The 12,580-nt window shown below is 46.6% G+C and overlaps 1 protein-coding gene and 1 long non-coding RNA gene across 6 annotated transcripts in view; one reads left to right on the forward strand and one right to left on the reverse strand.

The window, feature by feature from the left end:
- Nucleotides 1-12,580, forward strand: part of SLC35F4 (solute carrier family 35 member F4) — a 184,379-nt gene that overhangs the window by 96,807 nt on the left and 74,992 nt on the right. The gene's annotated exons all lie outside the window — the stretch shown is intronic.
- LOC311521946 overlaps nucleotides 1-12,580 on the reverse strand; it is a 68,850-nt gene that overhangs the window by 27,669 nt on the left and 28,601 nt on the right. For 2 of the 5 annotated variants that reach the window (XR_014712010.1, XR_014712011.1), the window contains exons 2-5: nucleotides 8,733-8,897; nucleotides 6,278-6,430; nucleotides 2,262-2,430; nucleotides 1,977-2,115 (exon numbers count right to left, since the gene is read on the reverse strand). This is a non-coding gene — a long non-coding RNA (uncharacterized lncRNA). Of the gene's footprint in view, nucleotides 1-76; nucleotides 1,267-1,976; nucleotides 2,116-2,223; nucleotides 2,431-6,277; nucleotides 6,431-8,732; nucleotides 8,898-12,580 lie in introns of those variants that run through there. The other 3 variants (XR_014712014.1, XR_014712012.1, XR_014712013.1) reach the window with 3 other exon arrangements.

Raw genomic sequence — 12,580 nt, forward strand, 5'->3', positions numbered from 1 at the left:
GCCCACACCTCCTCCTGCACTCCAGCCCCCTGAGCCAGCCCAGTGAAAATGAATGAGTGAATGAGGGCGGGGAGAGCAAGCGACAGTGTGGGTGGGGCGTGGAGTGACCGGGGGGGGCGGGGTGGGGAGCATCGGAGAAGTGGTGGGGCAGGTTTTGCGCGAGTAGAAATTTAGCAACCCTAACTGCAAGAGGGATCCAGGAGCTGCAGTTTGCGTAGGCCAGGACATTCTCTTTCTTTATTAGGCTGCCTCAGAGAATAAATATCTGCAGCCACAGCTAGAAAACCCAAATTCCTCCTGGAATGACACGTGTGGTGCTGGTAACCATCCTGTGAAGGATTCTGTTGCCTTAGTGAAGATGTAGTCTGGGGCGACAAAAGTGTTGCCAGGTTTCAAGACTGTGATTTATGAGGGACAGCTCAGGGAGTTTGGATTATTGACAGAGCAGGCATGTTACCGGGGCAGGTGATGGAAGTAGGGCATGTACGTGGGTTCAGAGCACCTATCTCTGTGTTGAAAAGGTAGGTTATGGAGGAAAAAGCATAAACATGGGATTGAGACACATTTTAATAAAGAGCAGGTACTAGGCTTTAGGCAAGATAGCCTATTCCTATTCCTGAATTTACCTGTGTTCTTCTTACTGGGGAGACCGGTTGGCCATCAGAACGTCAGACCCTCAACTGTTAGGGATGGAATTTCATAGCATAGGGCCAGAGTCTCAGGTGGTGCAAATTGACACAATCCCATCGACTTCAGTGCACCTACCCTGATTTACATCAGCTGAGGATCTGGCCCCTGGTGTTTTTGGACACCCTTACCCTGATTTAATTGCTGCTCCCCTCCTGACAAAAACAGACACCTCTTTTCAAGATGCATATGTTGAAGGTTCTTGAAATATAAATGGCTGTACTTATTTCCATTTTTCACTTACATAGGCTTATACAAACAAGAATACTTATCTAAGGCTCCAGGCACTTGACGTATGTTTAAACTATAATCTAGGTTTGAATGTGAAATAATTAAAATGGGTTACTGCACGAGCAGACAGCTTCAGATACTGAGGACATGCTAAGGCTGGAGGTTTCATAAAATGCAGCCGTATTACTATTGATTCAGAGTTAGCACAACGTGGGGCCAGTCCGACGCTCCTGACGTCATTGGGTGTTTTGCCATTAGCTTCAACTGGAGCAGAACCGGACTCAGGTACGCTGACCAGTACATAAAAAATGATTTCACTGTTGAAAGCAGAAATCTACGAATGTGCCACTGGAAAAATGAAGATAAGAGGTTATAACACTGGCTATGATTCAAATCAATTGAGTGTGCATGGCTCTCTTCACAGCACTGTGATACTATGCTGATGGGCACTAGTAAAAATGCCCATCGATGGATCGCATCTTTCACTTACCCCATACTCCACATGACTGTCTCAGCTAGATGCTCTTTCTTTGGTTTTTACCACTTGCAGTAAAAGAGCCAAAATGACGGCTGCCTTGCTTGTGTTTGTTGTGTACGGTGCGTGCAGCATTCCATTTTAAAAGGGGATATAGTATATCAGTGTTATCAGAACAGTTTAGCTGTTTATACATGAAACACTCGTGCCCATTATTTCATTAGTAGAGGTGAGAATCTTTTGGAGGTGTAGATTACTGTACGTATTGCCTTAGACACCATGGACCGCAAAGCAAACTGAATGCAGCTGCCCCATCTGTGCAAAGCAGCCTTAGAGCCTCTGCTGCCAGCCCTGGAAGATTTACCACACTGTAGGGTATACGCTGATGTTATAATGCCAGCAGAACAGCATCATGTATCACCCCCCATCCCTGCCTGCTAGTGAACTGGAATTTCTCTGTGCTGTGATCTCCAGCTGCTCTGATGGCCTCTTGTGATCAGTGGCAGGTGACACAAGTTAGAGCAGCCTTCAAGCGGTTTCAAGGAGAGTGGTCCAGGATCAGGGGAACATAAAGCTGGCTTACCGCCACTGTTGCATCCCTCTGTGAAGTTGCGCTGGGCGCTCTGCAGTTGCAGCTGAGGCTTGGGGGGTTTGTATTCCTTAGCAGTTGTAGAAATACAACAGGATGTAGCCCTCCAACGCGAGGCTCACTGGCACAGATGCTTGTCAGAAAACAAACACAAGCATGTTTACTCTGTTGTAGTGTTAGAGGCTAATAAACTCTTTGGGAAAAGAGAAAAGGAAACAAACACCACGACTCATATACAAACCCAACTCAAAGCAAAGCAAATGGGCATCACTGACGTACTATTCTGATTATACTGGGAAGCATCAATGTGATTGTTGCTGATAGAACCTGCCCTCTGGAGGCTCCATTCCACAAGCTTGGTCCTGGAAACCTTTAAGTGCGTAGTCCTCATTCCCTTAAACAGTCCGATGAAAGGCTCTTTGTATGCATAGGAGTTGTAGGAGTGGGCCTGGAAGAACACAGATGCATGATATACGGGATTGTTATAGGTATGATGGTCAAACCTCAATGCAGTGTGGAAATCTCCTTGTTTTTCTAATGTTGCTTCGCTTGTTTATTTAAACTTGGATTGCGCACACAGGCCTTGCAGGGGAAGTGCACTCTGAGGAGGGATTTCAATGGGCAGACTTCCATGTACAAGGGCTGATGGAAAGAAAAACGCAAAAGGGACATTTTGGAAGGTGGCTGTTTACCCTGGAAAGGGACACAATCTCATCAGCTGAGATGTGCCAAGTTGGAAAATAAGTCTGAGCTTCTGACAAGTTAGGGGTGTTGGAAGCTTCCGCAGCTGTATTGAAGACACATTTTTTGTAATTAAACTGAGCCAGTAATTTGGGAAGCATGGCGAGAGAGTTAAAAAGGCATAAAGGCAGCAAAGAACGCAGTGACCGTCTTTGTATTATCTATAGCAATCTCTGCACTGCTGCTACATGTTTCCCCTGCGCTCTGAAGTACAAAATGTAGCATACTGGGGAGAAATGAGTTTTATGTAGTGTTTGTCCAAAAGCAATTCCCTGTATTGGTCCAAGAGCTGCCAGTTTTCCCTCCAGGAAATCTTTTGTATGCTCTTGAGCCAAATGAAGTGCTTGGCACCATTTTATGTTACTCTAAGCTTTTCTGAGGAAAGAACAGTCCAGTCAGCGTGAATTTTCTATGGACTCATCGAACACCGGCTTTTGCCCTGTTAGGCACATGTTTAAACCTGATCGAAACCAGCTATCCTAGTTAGGGTGTCAATCAAGGCAGAATTTGGCCCTTAGGGGTTAACTTGCCTGAGAGCAGGACCCCTACACTGTTCCTTGTTCTCTACAACTCCCCCCATGCTGTCACTGCTCAGCAAATAATAAACCTCTATGGTGCTAATAATACAAGAGTTTCTTAAGCAGTGTGGCCAGCCAAACTGTTGTAAAACTGGTTTGAAGAATGTGCCCTAGTCTGATAGACTCATAGAATCATAGAATAACAGAGTTGGAAGGGACCTCTGGAGGCCATCTAGTCCAACCGCCTGCCCAGAGCAGGACCAATCCCAACTAAATCATCCCAGCCAGGGCTTTGTCAAGCCTGACCTCTGGGAGTATGTCTATGTTTTGGTTCCCAGTGGCTGTGGTTTGCTGCTCCAGGCCAATGGGAGCTGCTGGAAGCGGTGGCCAGTACGTCCCTCGCCCCGCGCTGCTTCCAGCAGCTCTTATTGGCCTGGAGCAGCGAACCGCAGTCACTGGAAGCCGCGATCGGCCGAACCTGCGGACGCGGCAGGTAAACAAACCAGCCCAGCCCACCAGGGGCTTTCCCTGCACAAGCGGCGGAACAAGTTTGGGAACCACTGACCGAGACAGACGATCCCCTAGGGTAACGTTGCATCCAGGATGTAAGCTAGAGCAGCCTTTGAGGCTGCTGTAACTTACTATAGAGACTGGGCAGGCCGCTGGAAATATTGGGACTGCAAAGGTGGTTTGAAATGTCCTTTACTCTCCCACTGTCTTCCTGCACCAAGCCCAGGGGTGGAACAACACACTCTGGCTAGTCATACCAAGGCAGAAGCTCTTTTAGCTGCAACTATTTAAATCAGTTTAAAGAACGATTTGCTAACGTGGGTAAAAGCCTGGTTTCAGATGGTCCTGTGAGGGTACCACTGACTGCTCTTCAATGCCAGTGTTGTTGCTTTTGGCACAGAGAGGAGAGGGTTGTATTAAACATCCACAGTCCCATCATGGAAAGAGAGAGTGAGCAGGGAATATATAAAAGAGAAGGAGAGATAAAAGAACAAGTGGAGTGAAGCCCTCGGTAATGGCGTTTGAAAATAAACTCAAAGTCAAGCTAGCTTGTTTCCTCTCATTGCAACCTCTCTCGATAATAGTTGGATAGAGGCTGTTCTGAAATAACTTTATTTAGAGGGAGAAGGAAAGACTTAGCATGTGCAGTAAATAGAGATGAGCAGAGGGGCTCTGTGAGAGGTTTGCTAAACCTCACCGGGGAGGCTTTGCTTTTGCAAACTGAAAATGCTGGTCGAGATAAGGAGAAGGGAGTTTGAATCTGGCCTCCTTTGTATCAAAACCACAAAAGGCTTGGTGTGGGTAGGATAAAAGGATCTATGTTTGGCTGATCTCTCACAGGAAGCTCTATTGGTAAGGAACCATTGCGAATCTAGCCCACTTGCAGGCCCTGAGGTGAATGAAAAGATTGCAGTTGTGTCTCTCAGACCCCTAAACGAGCACTGAGGTCTTGTGGTCCACATTGACCCTGAGACACCTGCAAGAGGCAGAGCAGTCTGTGCACGGCCCCAGGGCCTCCGTGACTTCCTGCTGTCTTATGGTAGCAGAGCTCCCATTGGACCTGTTTTACCATGCCCTCCCCCTGGTGCTGGAGACAGACACCCTGCACCCCCAGGAAGGGACTTGCAGCCACACGCAGGGAAGTCACTATGGTAATTTTGGGGTGGGTTCCTCCTTGACTAATCCTTGTCCAAAGGGAGCCATGGCTGCTGCTCTGCTCCATCCCTGCCCTCTCCCCAAATCATGCAGTACCAGCCCTTCCTCCTCCAATATCCCAAACGCTCTAGTCTCTATTCTGCAGTGTTGCAATTTTAGCTGCATGGGGTTATCAGTCTAGTCACAAACACGCCGGCCCGATGTTGTTTTGTAGGTGGCAGCTCACAGAGATACAAGCCATCGTTGTTCCGGAGGCAAGGGTTCTGAGAACAGCTGGCAGACCTGTTCATGGAAGGGTGCGGGCAAATGTCATGCTGCTGGCCAGCGGCACCCTGGCGTTCTAATAGGCTCAGAACTTTAGCTGAATGTTAAAGACAGGTGGTGGGCAGCCCTTGCATAGGGGCACAATGGGCTGGAGAATGCAAGGATCACATGGAAGGCAGTTTGGACTAGTGGATAGAGCACTGGAGTGCTATTCAGAAGACCTGAGTTCTAGTCCCAGCTGCCAGTGGCCTGCCGGGTGAGCTTAGGCAATCATTCACCACTCCGTGCCTCAGTTTCCCCATCTGTAAAAGGGGATACTGATATTTTGTAAAGTGCTTTAAGACCTATAGATGAAAAGCACTGTGCAAGAACTAGGTATTATTATTAAGGAACTTTATGCTGTAAATCCAAGGGTCACATGCTTTTGCAATCCCTCTGCCCTCTTGACAATAGTTAACCAGCCACAGAGAGGAGCCCTAGTATAGGTTGGTGCAGTGGACATACTCCCTTTGTGTTCTGAGTACAGCGCTTTTGAGTGGTCCAAATGTGGCGAGGGTGGCATGCAGCCTCCTCCGTGCAAATCAGGAATGAACTGCCATGGTTTGGCCGTAACTGAACGAACAGGACTAATGGCTTACTCATAGACTTTAAGGTCAGAAGGGACCATTATGATCACCTAGACTGACTTCCTGCACAATGCAGGCCACAGAATCTCACCCACCCACTCCTGCAATAAACCTCTCACCTATGTCTGAGCTATTGAAGTCCTCAGATCATGGTTTAAAGACTTCAAGGTGCAGAGAATCCTCCAGCAAGTGACCTGTGCCCCACGCTGCAGGGAAAGGAGAAAACCCCCCAGGGCTTCTGTCAATCTGCCCTGGAGGAAAATTCCTTCCTGACCCCAAATATGGTGATCAGCTAAACCCTGAGCATGTGGGCGAGACTCACCAGCCAGACACCCAGCAAAGAATTCTCTGTAGTAACTCAGATCCCACCCCATCTAACATCCCATCACAGGCCATTGGGCCTATTTACCACGAATAGTCAAAGATCAATTAATTGCCAAAATCATGTTATCCCATCATACCATCTCCTCCATAAACTTACCGAGCTTAATCTTGAAGCCAGATAGGTCTTTTGCCCCCACTGCCTCCCTTGGAAGGCTGTTCCAGAACTTCACTCCTCTGATGGTTAGAAATCTTCGTCTAATTTCAAGTCTAAACTTCCCGATGGCCAGTTTATATCCATTTCAGGTTTCATCTGAAAAACGGCTTCTTTTTATGATGTGGGAAGGAAAGAAATAATCTATGCAACTCCTGTCGCAACAGTACAGATTCCAAACACCACGAGTTTGAGAGAAGGATCTAAACCCTCTTGTTTCATGGGGGGAAGGGAGCTGGCTTAAGTAATAGGGTTAGGAAGAAACTTTCCCTTTGAGGAGATTATTCTATAATTGCCTACTCCAGCATCTGATGCTGGCCAGTGCTGGAGACAACATGCAGGGCTAGGCGGAGCCCTGCTCTGATCTGCTCTGGCAATTCCTATCTTCCTGCCAAGCAATTTAAAAGTGAAACTGGTTGGCCCACAGGGTTTTAAAAGGAAATACTGTCTCTGGACTCAAGCCCTGCACACGGCACTGCTCGCTGTTCGGCACAAATCACAGGACGAGTGGGGAGCACACCTGCCCAAAATTCATTGTTTTGGGACACAGTGGTACTAACACAGCCTGCTCTCTAATTGGAATATGGGCCCTGGTGATAACTTAATAAAATCCTGCTGCTGCATCTGATTTGTAGCTGACAAGTGAAAACGCCACCAGATCAATACCCTGCCCCATCACAATGAATTGGCTTGGTTTTATGTACTTGGCTGAGTATAATTTGTTTAAGGTTAAAGGCTGATTTTTAAAGCGGAGAGCACAACTCCTCGCAGGTCTTCGGTGCAAAGAACGTTATCCAGAGTACGAGGATGATCTCCTCTGTCTGTGTGCGTCCTGCGAGCGGGGTTGGCTGAAAGTGCGTTTGGATGTAAATTTATAATAGGTCCCTGAGGTTTCCTTTGATTAATGGTCCAAGCCATGTCACACTATAGGCTTGATCCAATGCCCAGTGAAGTCAATGGAAAGACTCCCCCTGATTTCAGTGTGGGCATTGGATCAAGTCTTGTGCTCCCAAAGAGGCAGCTTCCTAACCCAGAGCCACCACTCCTCAGTTGTGCAGACCCCTTTCTAAATGGCAGCAGTGTGGCTCCTCTATGTAAGGGGTGGAGTGAGAATCTGAGGTGTCTGCCCCTGGAGTGTGCACCATGGTGCCCAGCTTGCAGGAACTCCCTGTGTGCTAGCCCACGGGGAGGGGGCTGGGCTGCAGGATCTGTTGGTCACTTGATCTATTGCACTTCCTCCGCTCTCAGGGACAGAAGTGGGGGCAGATGGGTTTGCAGAGGCCTTTCCAGCTGTTGTGCAGAAGAAGTGCCTGTGAAGCAGATTCACTGCCTCTGGGCCTGAGAATTCCTCTGTCTTTATCCCTAGGAAATCACCTGAATCGCAGCACTGCACGTGAGGCAGGGTTGTGGCCCGAGGATAAAGAGCAAGGACACCCTTAGTGCGGCTTGTTACCATGCAAGGGGCTTTCTTTGAGAGGCAAGTTTTCCTGGCTGTACTCATAAAATTGTTTCATGGGGTCAGCCTCAAAGGGGAGATTGTCACTGTCAGGAAAGGTAAAGCCTGTCCCATCGGGGAAAAACCTGCCTTGCCTTGTGCCATCAGCCCATGCCACACAAGCCCATTCAGGTGATAGGCTCACTGTGTCCCAGGGACCCCGTGAGGCTAACTGGCAGATGGCATAAGGGATGCATAGGGGTTTACAGGGATCCCCGGGGTCTGACATCTGCATAATAGGGCATCAAAGGGTGGCCCATGAGGTCTCTACCAATAGCCAATAGCACCCAGGTCACCCTAATCATTGTGAGATATATGTAGAGATGATATTTAAGGAGTTATGTGTCTATAATGAAAACTGTGTTCTTAAGGTAGGTAAGTTAAGACAGGTCAGCAGAAGGTGACAAACAGGTTCTGTTCAGGCAGGGGGTAGGAGACACTTACTTCCCTGGCTGACCGCTCTGTATTGTGTGTCTGAATATGTGAGCAACCAGCTAATCAAAGTTTGCAAAATCTACAAGAAAGAAGTGTACAGGAAAAAACCACCAGCTGGGGGTGGGTGGCCAGCTGGAGTCCTGTTTTCAAGTACAGACAATGGATTGTTGGAATATATCTACGGGTCCAGGGTGTACCTATACCATCACCTAGGAGACAAGTTGCCAGCATGCATGTCTTATGAACGGAGGATCACAGCCCGCCAGGCTGTACAAAATTAGGAGAAAGACTTTGGGGCGAGAGAAACACAACAGGACCTGAAAAGCTCTTGCTAGACAAGGGTAGGCTCTAGAATGTGTGTTATGATTTTATTTTCTGTGTAACCATTTGTTTCCATTTACTCTACTTGCTCTTCCTTGAATCTTTATTCTTTGTTAAATAAACTTATTCTTGTGTTCACTGTAAACTTACCCAAGTGCGGTGTGTTAAGCAGAGCGGTGACCCCGAGGTGAGACTGGTACGCTGGGGTATGGTATTCTTTGAGTAGCAGACCTGTGAATTCTGTGAGTGTCCAGTGGACCAGGAGCTGGACATTCCAGAGAGATGCTCAGAAGCTCGAGTGCGCCTAGCACCAACCTGCAGAGGGTCAGCAGTGGAGAGGGAGGGTTTGTGTAGCATGTGGCTGGTGGAGTCAGGTAGCTGACCCCTGGTAGGCACAGACAAGGCTTCCTCATATTAAAGGGAGATGGTAGCAAGGTGCCACTCAACGCAAGGTATTCCTGGGAAGCATCACACACACAATGCAGGGAACCAGTGCTCAGCCCTGCTTCCTCTTCCAAGGATCTTGGGTGGGAAGGCCAGCCCTTAGCCATGAGAATAGGGGTCAGGTTCTGACACCCTTACTCCCACTGAGTTACACTTTATTCCATTGCACTATTCAGGGGGTGGGGTACTGCTCAATCTGAGAAAGCGTCCCCACATCTGACCCTGTGAGAATATTAAAAATCAGACTAATCATGGTAATTGCATAATGCCAAAACTTTCTTTGTGTCATTACCAGTTAATCCTTTTCTAATCTCCTAATGCCGTTCAGTAGACTTTGCTAGCTCTCTTTATTGTCCTGCTATTCAAATGTCGAGTGTAAGAGAGATTTACACCGAAAGGTATTAGGAAGGTTTATATGAATCATAGAATCAGAGAATATCAGGGTTGGAAGGGACCTCAGGAGGTCATCTAGTTCAACCCCCTGCTCAAAGGGAGCTGATTTGTAGCTGGTGAGTGCTTAGTGCTTTCTGTAAATCAAGCCCTCTTACGGTGTCTTTGGTTGGGCAACCAAAATCACTAGACTCCTTTGAAAACTGGCCAAACCATTTAAAGGTTATTGTGACCATTTGTAACCATTATGCCACATTGGTGATGATGTTCTATCACTGTAAAATGTTACGTCACAAAGGCGATAACTTTAAATGTAGAAAGTTTACATTTCCACTGGTCAAAATGAAAATGACTCTGCAGCGCCATCTAGGGAAGGTGTGAGCGGCACATGAGAAGTTGCAAGCTTGCAGCGCTCTCCCAAACCCTTCTACAGTAAGATGTTGTGAAGTGTACTTAGACTTGTCCTACGGAGCTAGCCAGCCATTGAGTTCTTCTTGTCTGAGACTCTCTTTTTATGAAGGTGCTCACGAGTGCTCTCAACTATCTGATTAATTGTTGAGTCTTTAAAATATATGCAAGTATGGGAAGAGATTTATCATAGCCCTGACATGCGCTACTGTCAGCATGACAAACACAGAACAGAAGTTTCTTCAATGCAGAGGTCCTCATCTGATAAAGAAGAGGCACTTCATAATTACAGAATTAGGAAATGTAGACAGCTTATTTCATTCATACCAGTTTTGTTAATAAAACTTCAGGGAAGCAATTCATTATTTGACATTCAATTACAGCTAAGAAGTTTTCCCTAACAAATAACATATCTGCTGGGGCTTCCGATTTTATTATGATGTCTAGAGATTCAGTACAGTATGTTTGAAATTAATAAAATGGATTTAATCCTTATTGATGCAAGGGACTGTCTTTCTACCATATACTCACTCTGTATTCTGCTGCCGGTGCACTACTGAATTGCCTTGCTAATATTAATAATGTGTAATCTCTTTCTAAATGTGATAAACCTTTGAACTGCAGGGACACTTAAACCAAAGGCTCCCAGCCTGTGCCCTGGTGAAACGCCGAATGACAGTTTGCCGGAAGCCGGAGGACTTATGGAGCCTGATCCCACAGACCCTCACTTTTGCCAATAATTATTATGAAAGTGGTCGTCCCACTGATTTCAATGGGACATCTTAGATGGCTGATTGCTGATGGGTTCTCACTGGCTGAATGGGGACTGTGGATAGTTCTGTCATCACTGCTTATCATAGAATCATAGAATCATAAAATATCAGGGTTGGAGGGGACCCCAGAAGGTCATCTAGTCCAACCCCCTGCTCGAAGCAGGACCAATTCCCAGTTAAATCATCCCAGCCAGGGCTTTGTCAAGCCTGACCTTAAAAACCTCTAAGGAAGGAGATTCTACCACCTCCCTAGGTAACGCATTCCAGTGTTTCACCACCCTCTTAGTGAAAAAGTTTTTCCTAATATCCAATCTAAACCTCCCCCACTGCAACTTGAGACCATTACTCCTCATTCTGTCATCTGCTACCATTGAGAACAGTCTAGAGCAAATCCTCTTTGGAACCCCCTTTCAGGTAGTTGAAAGCAGCTATCAAATCCCCCCTCATTCTTCTCTTCTGCAGGCTAAACAATCCCAGCTCCCTCAGCCTCTCCTCATAAATCATGTGTTCCAGTCCCCTAATAATTTTTGTTGCCCTTCACTGGACTCTCTCCAATTTATCCACATCCTTCTTGAAGTGTGGGGCCCAAAACTGGACACAGTACTCCAGATGAGGCCTCACCAATGTCGAATAGAGGGGAACGATCACGTCCCTTGATCTGCTCGCTATGCCCCTACATATACATCCCAAAATGCCATTGGCCTTCTTGGCAACAAGGGCACACTGCTGACTCAGTCACCTTAAGGTCACCTTGTGGACGTGTCACCCGTGCATGTCTTGCTCTGCACCCATCACAGGGTATTAGTGAAGACTGGAGGCTGACAGTCAGCCCTGCTGATTCAGGATTAGGACAGCAGAACCCGGTCAGTCTAAGGGAGGCTCTGAGCACAGGAATCAAAGGGTTTGTCTGCTCTGCAATAAAACTCTGGCAGCAGGCCCACGTCGGATGAGACGGGCTCGTAGGGTTGGGCTGCGGGGCTATAAAATTGCAGTGTAGACATTTGGGATCAGGCGGGAGCTGGGCTCTGGGACCCTTCCACTGTCCAGAGTCAGCTAACCTGGGCCAGCTGTGGAGGTTTTATTGCAGTGTAGACATACCCAAAGTGTGGCTTAAATGAGCACTCTAAAATTCTGCTTAGATCTATTTTCCTACTGTTTAAGCATCTCTCTCTCTCTTTCTCTCTTTTTTTTTCTTGCTTACCCCTTTAAAATGTGGATCTTGCTGAGTCTCTAATAGTTGAGATTTTTGTGGTACCTTTGACAAAACTGAAGCTTGGTGTAACCTTAGGTGATACCGAGATACTAAACATGCGTTTGGCATTGGCTGACGCAACTTTCATGTCTGTGAAAGCATTTAGCACCAGCTATTAAAATCAAAGAAAGGATTTCCACACACAGATTTCATATTTTTGGAACATCCTTGGATTCTTATCTGCACCAGAGGTTAGTATTTCTTACCTTATAATTATTTCATAGGAATGTAGGACTGGTTCATCAAGTGCAGCCCCCTGCTATCTGAGAAAACCATGTCATGTGATCATATAATTTCATATTAAAATAAAATTCAACCCCCCTCCCCTGCCCCAATACCAGTGCTGCCAACTCTTGTTATTGTATTGCAATTCTCACAATATTTGGTATTTTTCTTAAACCCCACTTCCTGGAGTCATGCAATCACATCAGACTCAGCTTTTTTTTCTAGCCCTTATGGTTGCAGGTTAAGGCTTGAAAACGTGTATCCTGAAGTTTCAAATCCCAGAAAGTATATAAAAAGAACCCTATTTGCTTATTTTACAAATCTTATGATTTGTAAGCCAGTCTCATGGTTTTTGGGGGACCTGATGCCTGATTTTTAAAATCTTGGGGTTGTCATTATTGGATAACATACACAGAACTGTAGGGAATTTGGTAATTTACAATCCCTCACCATTGAAATCAATGGGAGTTTTGCTCTTGCCATCAATGGGTTCAGGAGCAGACCCC

The sequence above is a fragment of the Lepidochelys olivacea genome (assembly GCF_965140295.1).
Source record: "Lepidochelys olivacea isolate rLepOli2 genome assembly, chromosome: 6".
In the NCBI taxonomy this organism is placed as follows: domain Eukaryota; kingdom Metazoa; phylum Chordata; order Testudines; family Cheloniidae; genus Lepidochelys; species Lepidochelys olivacea.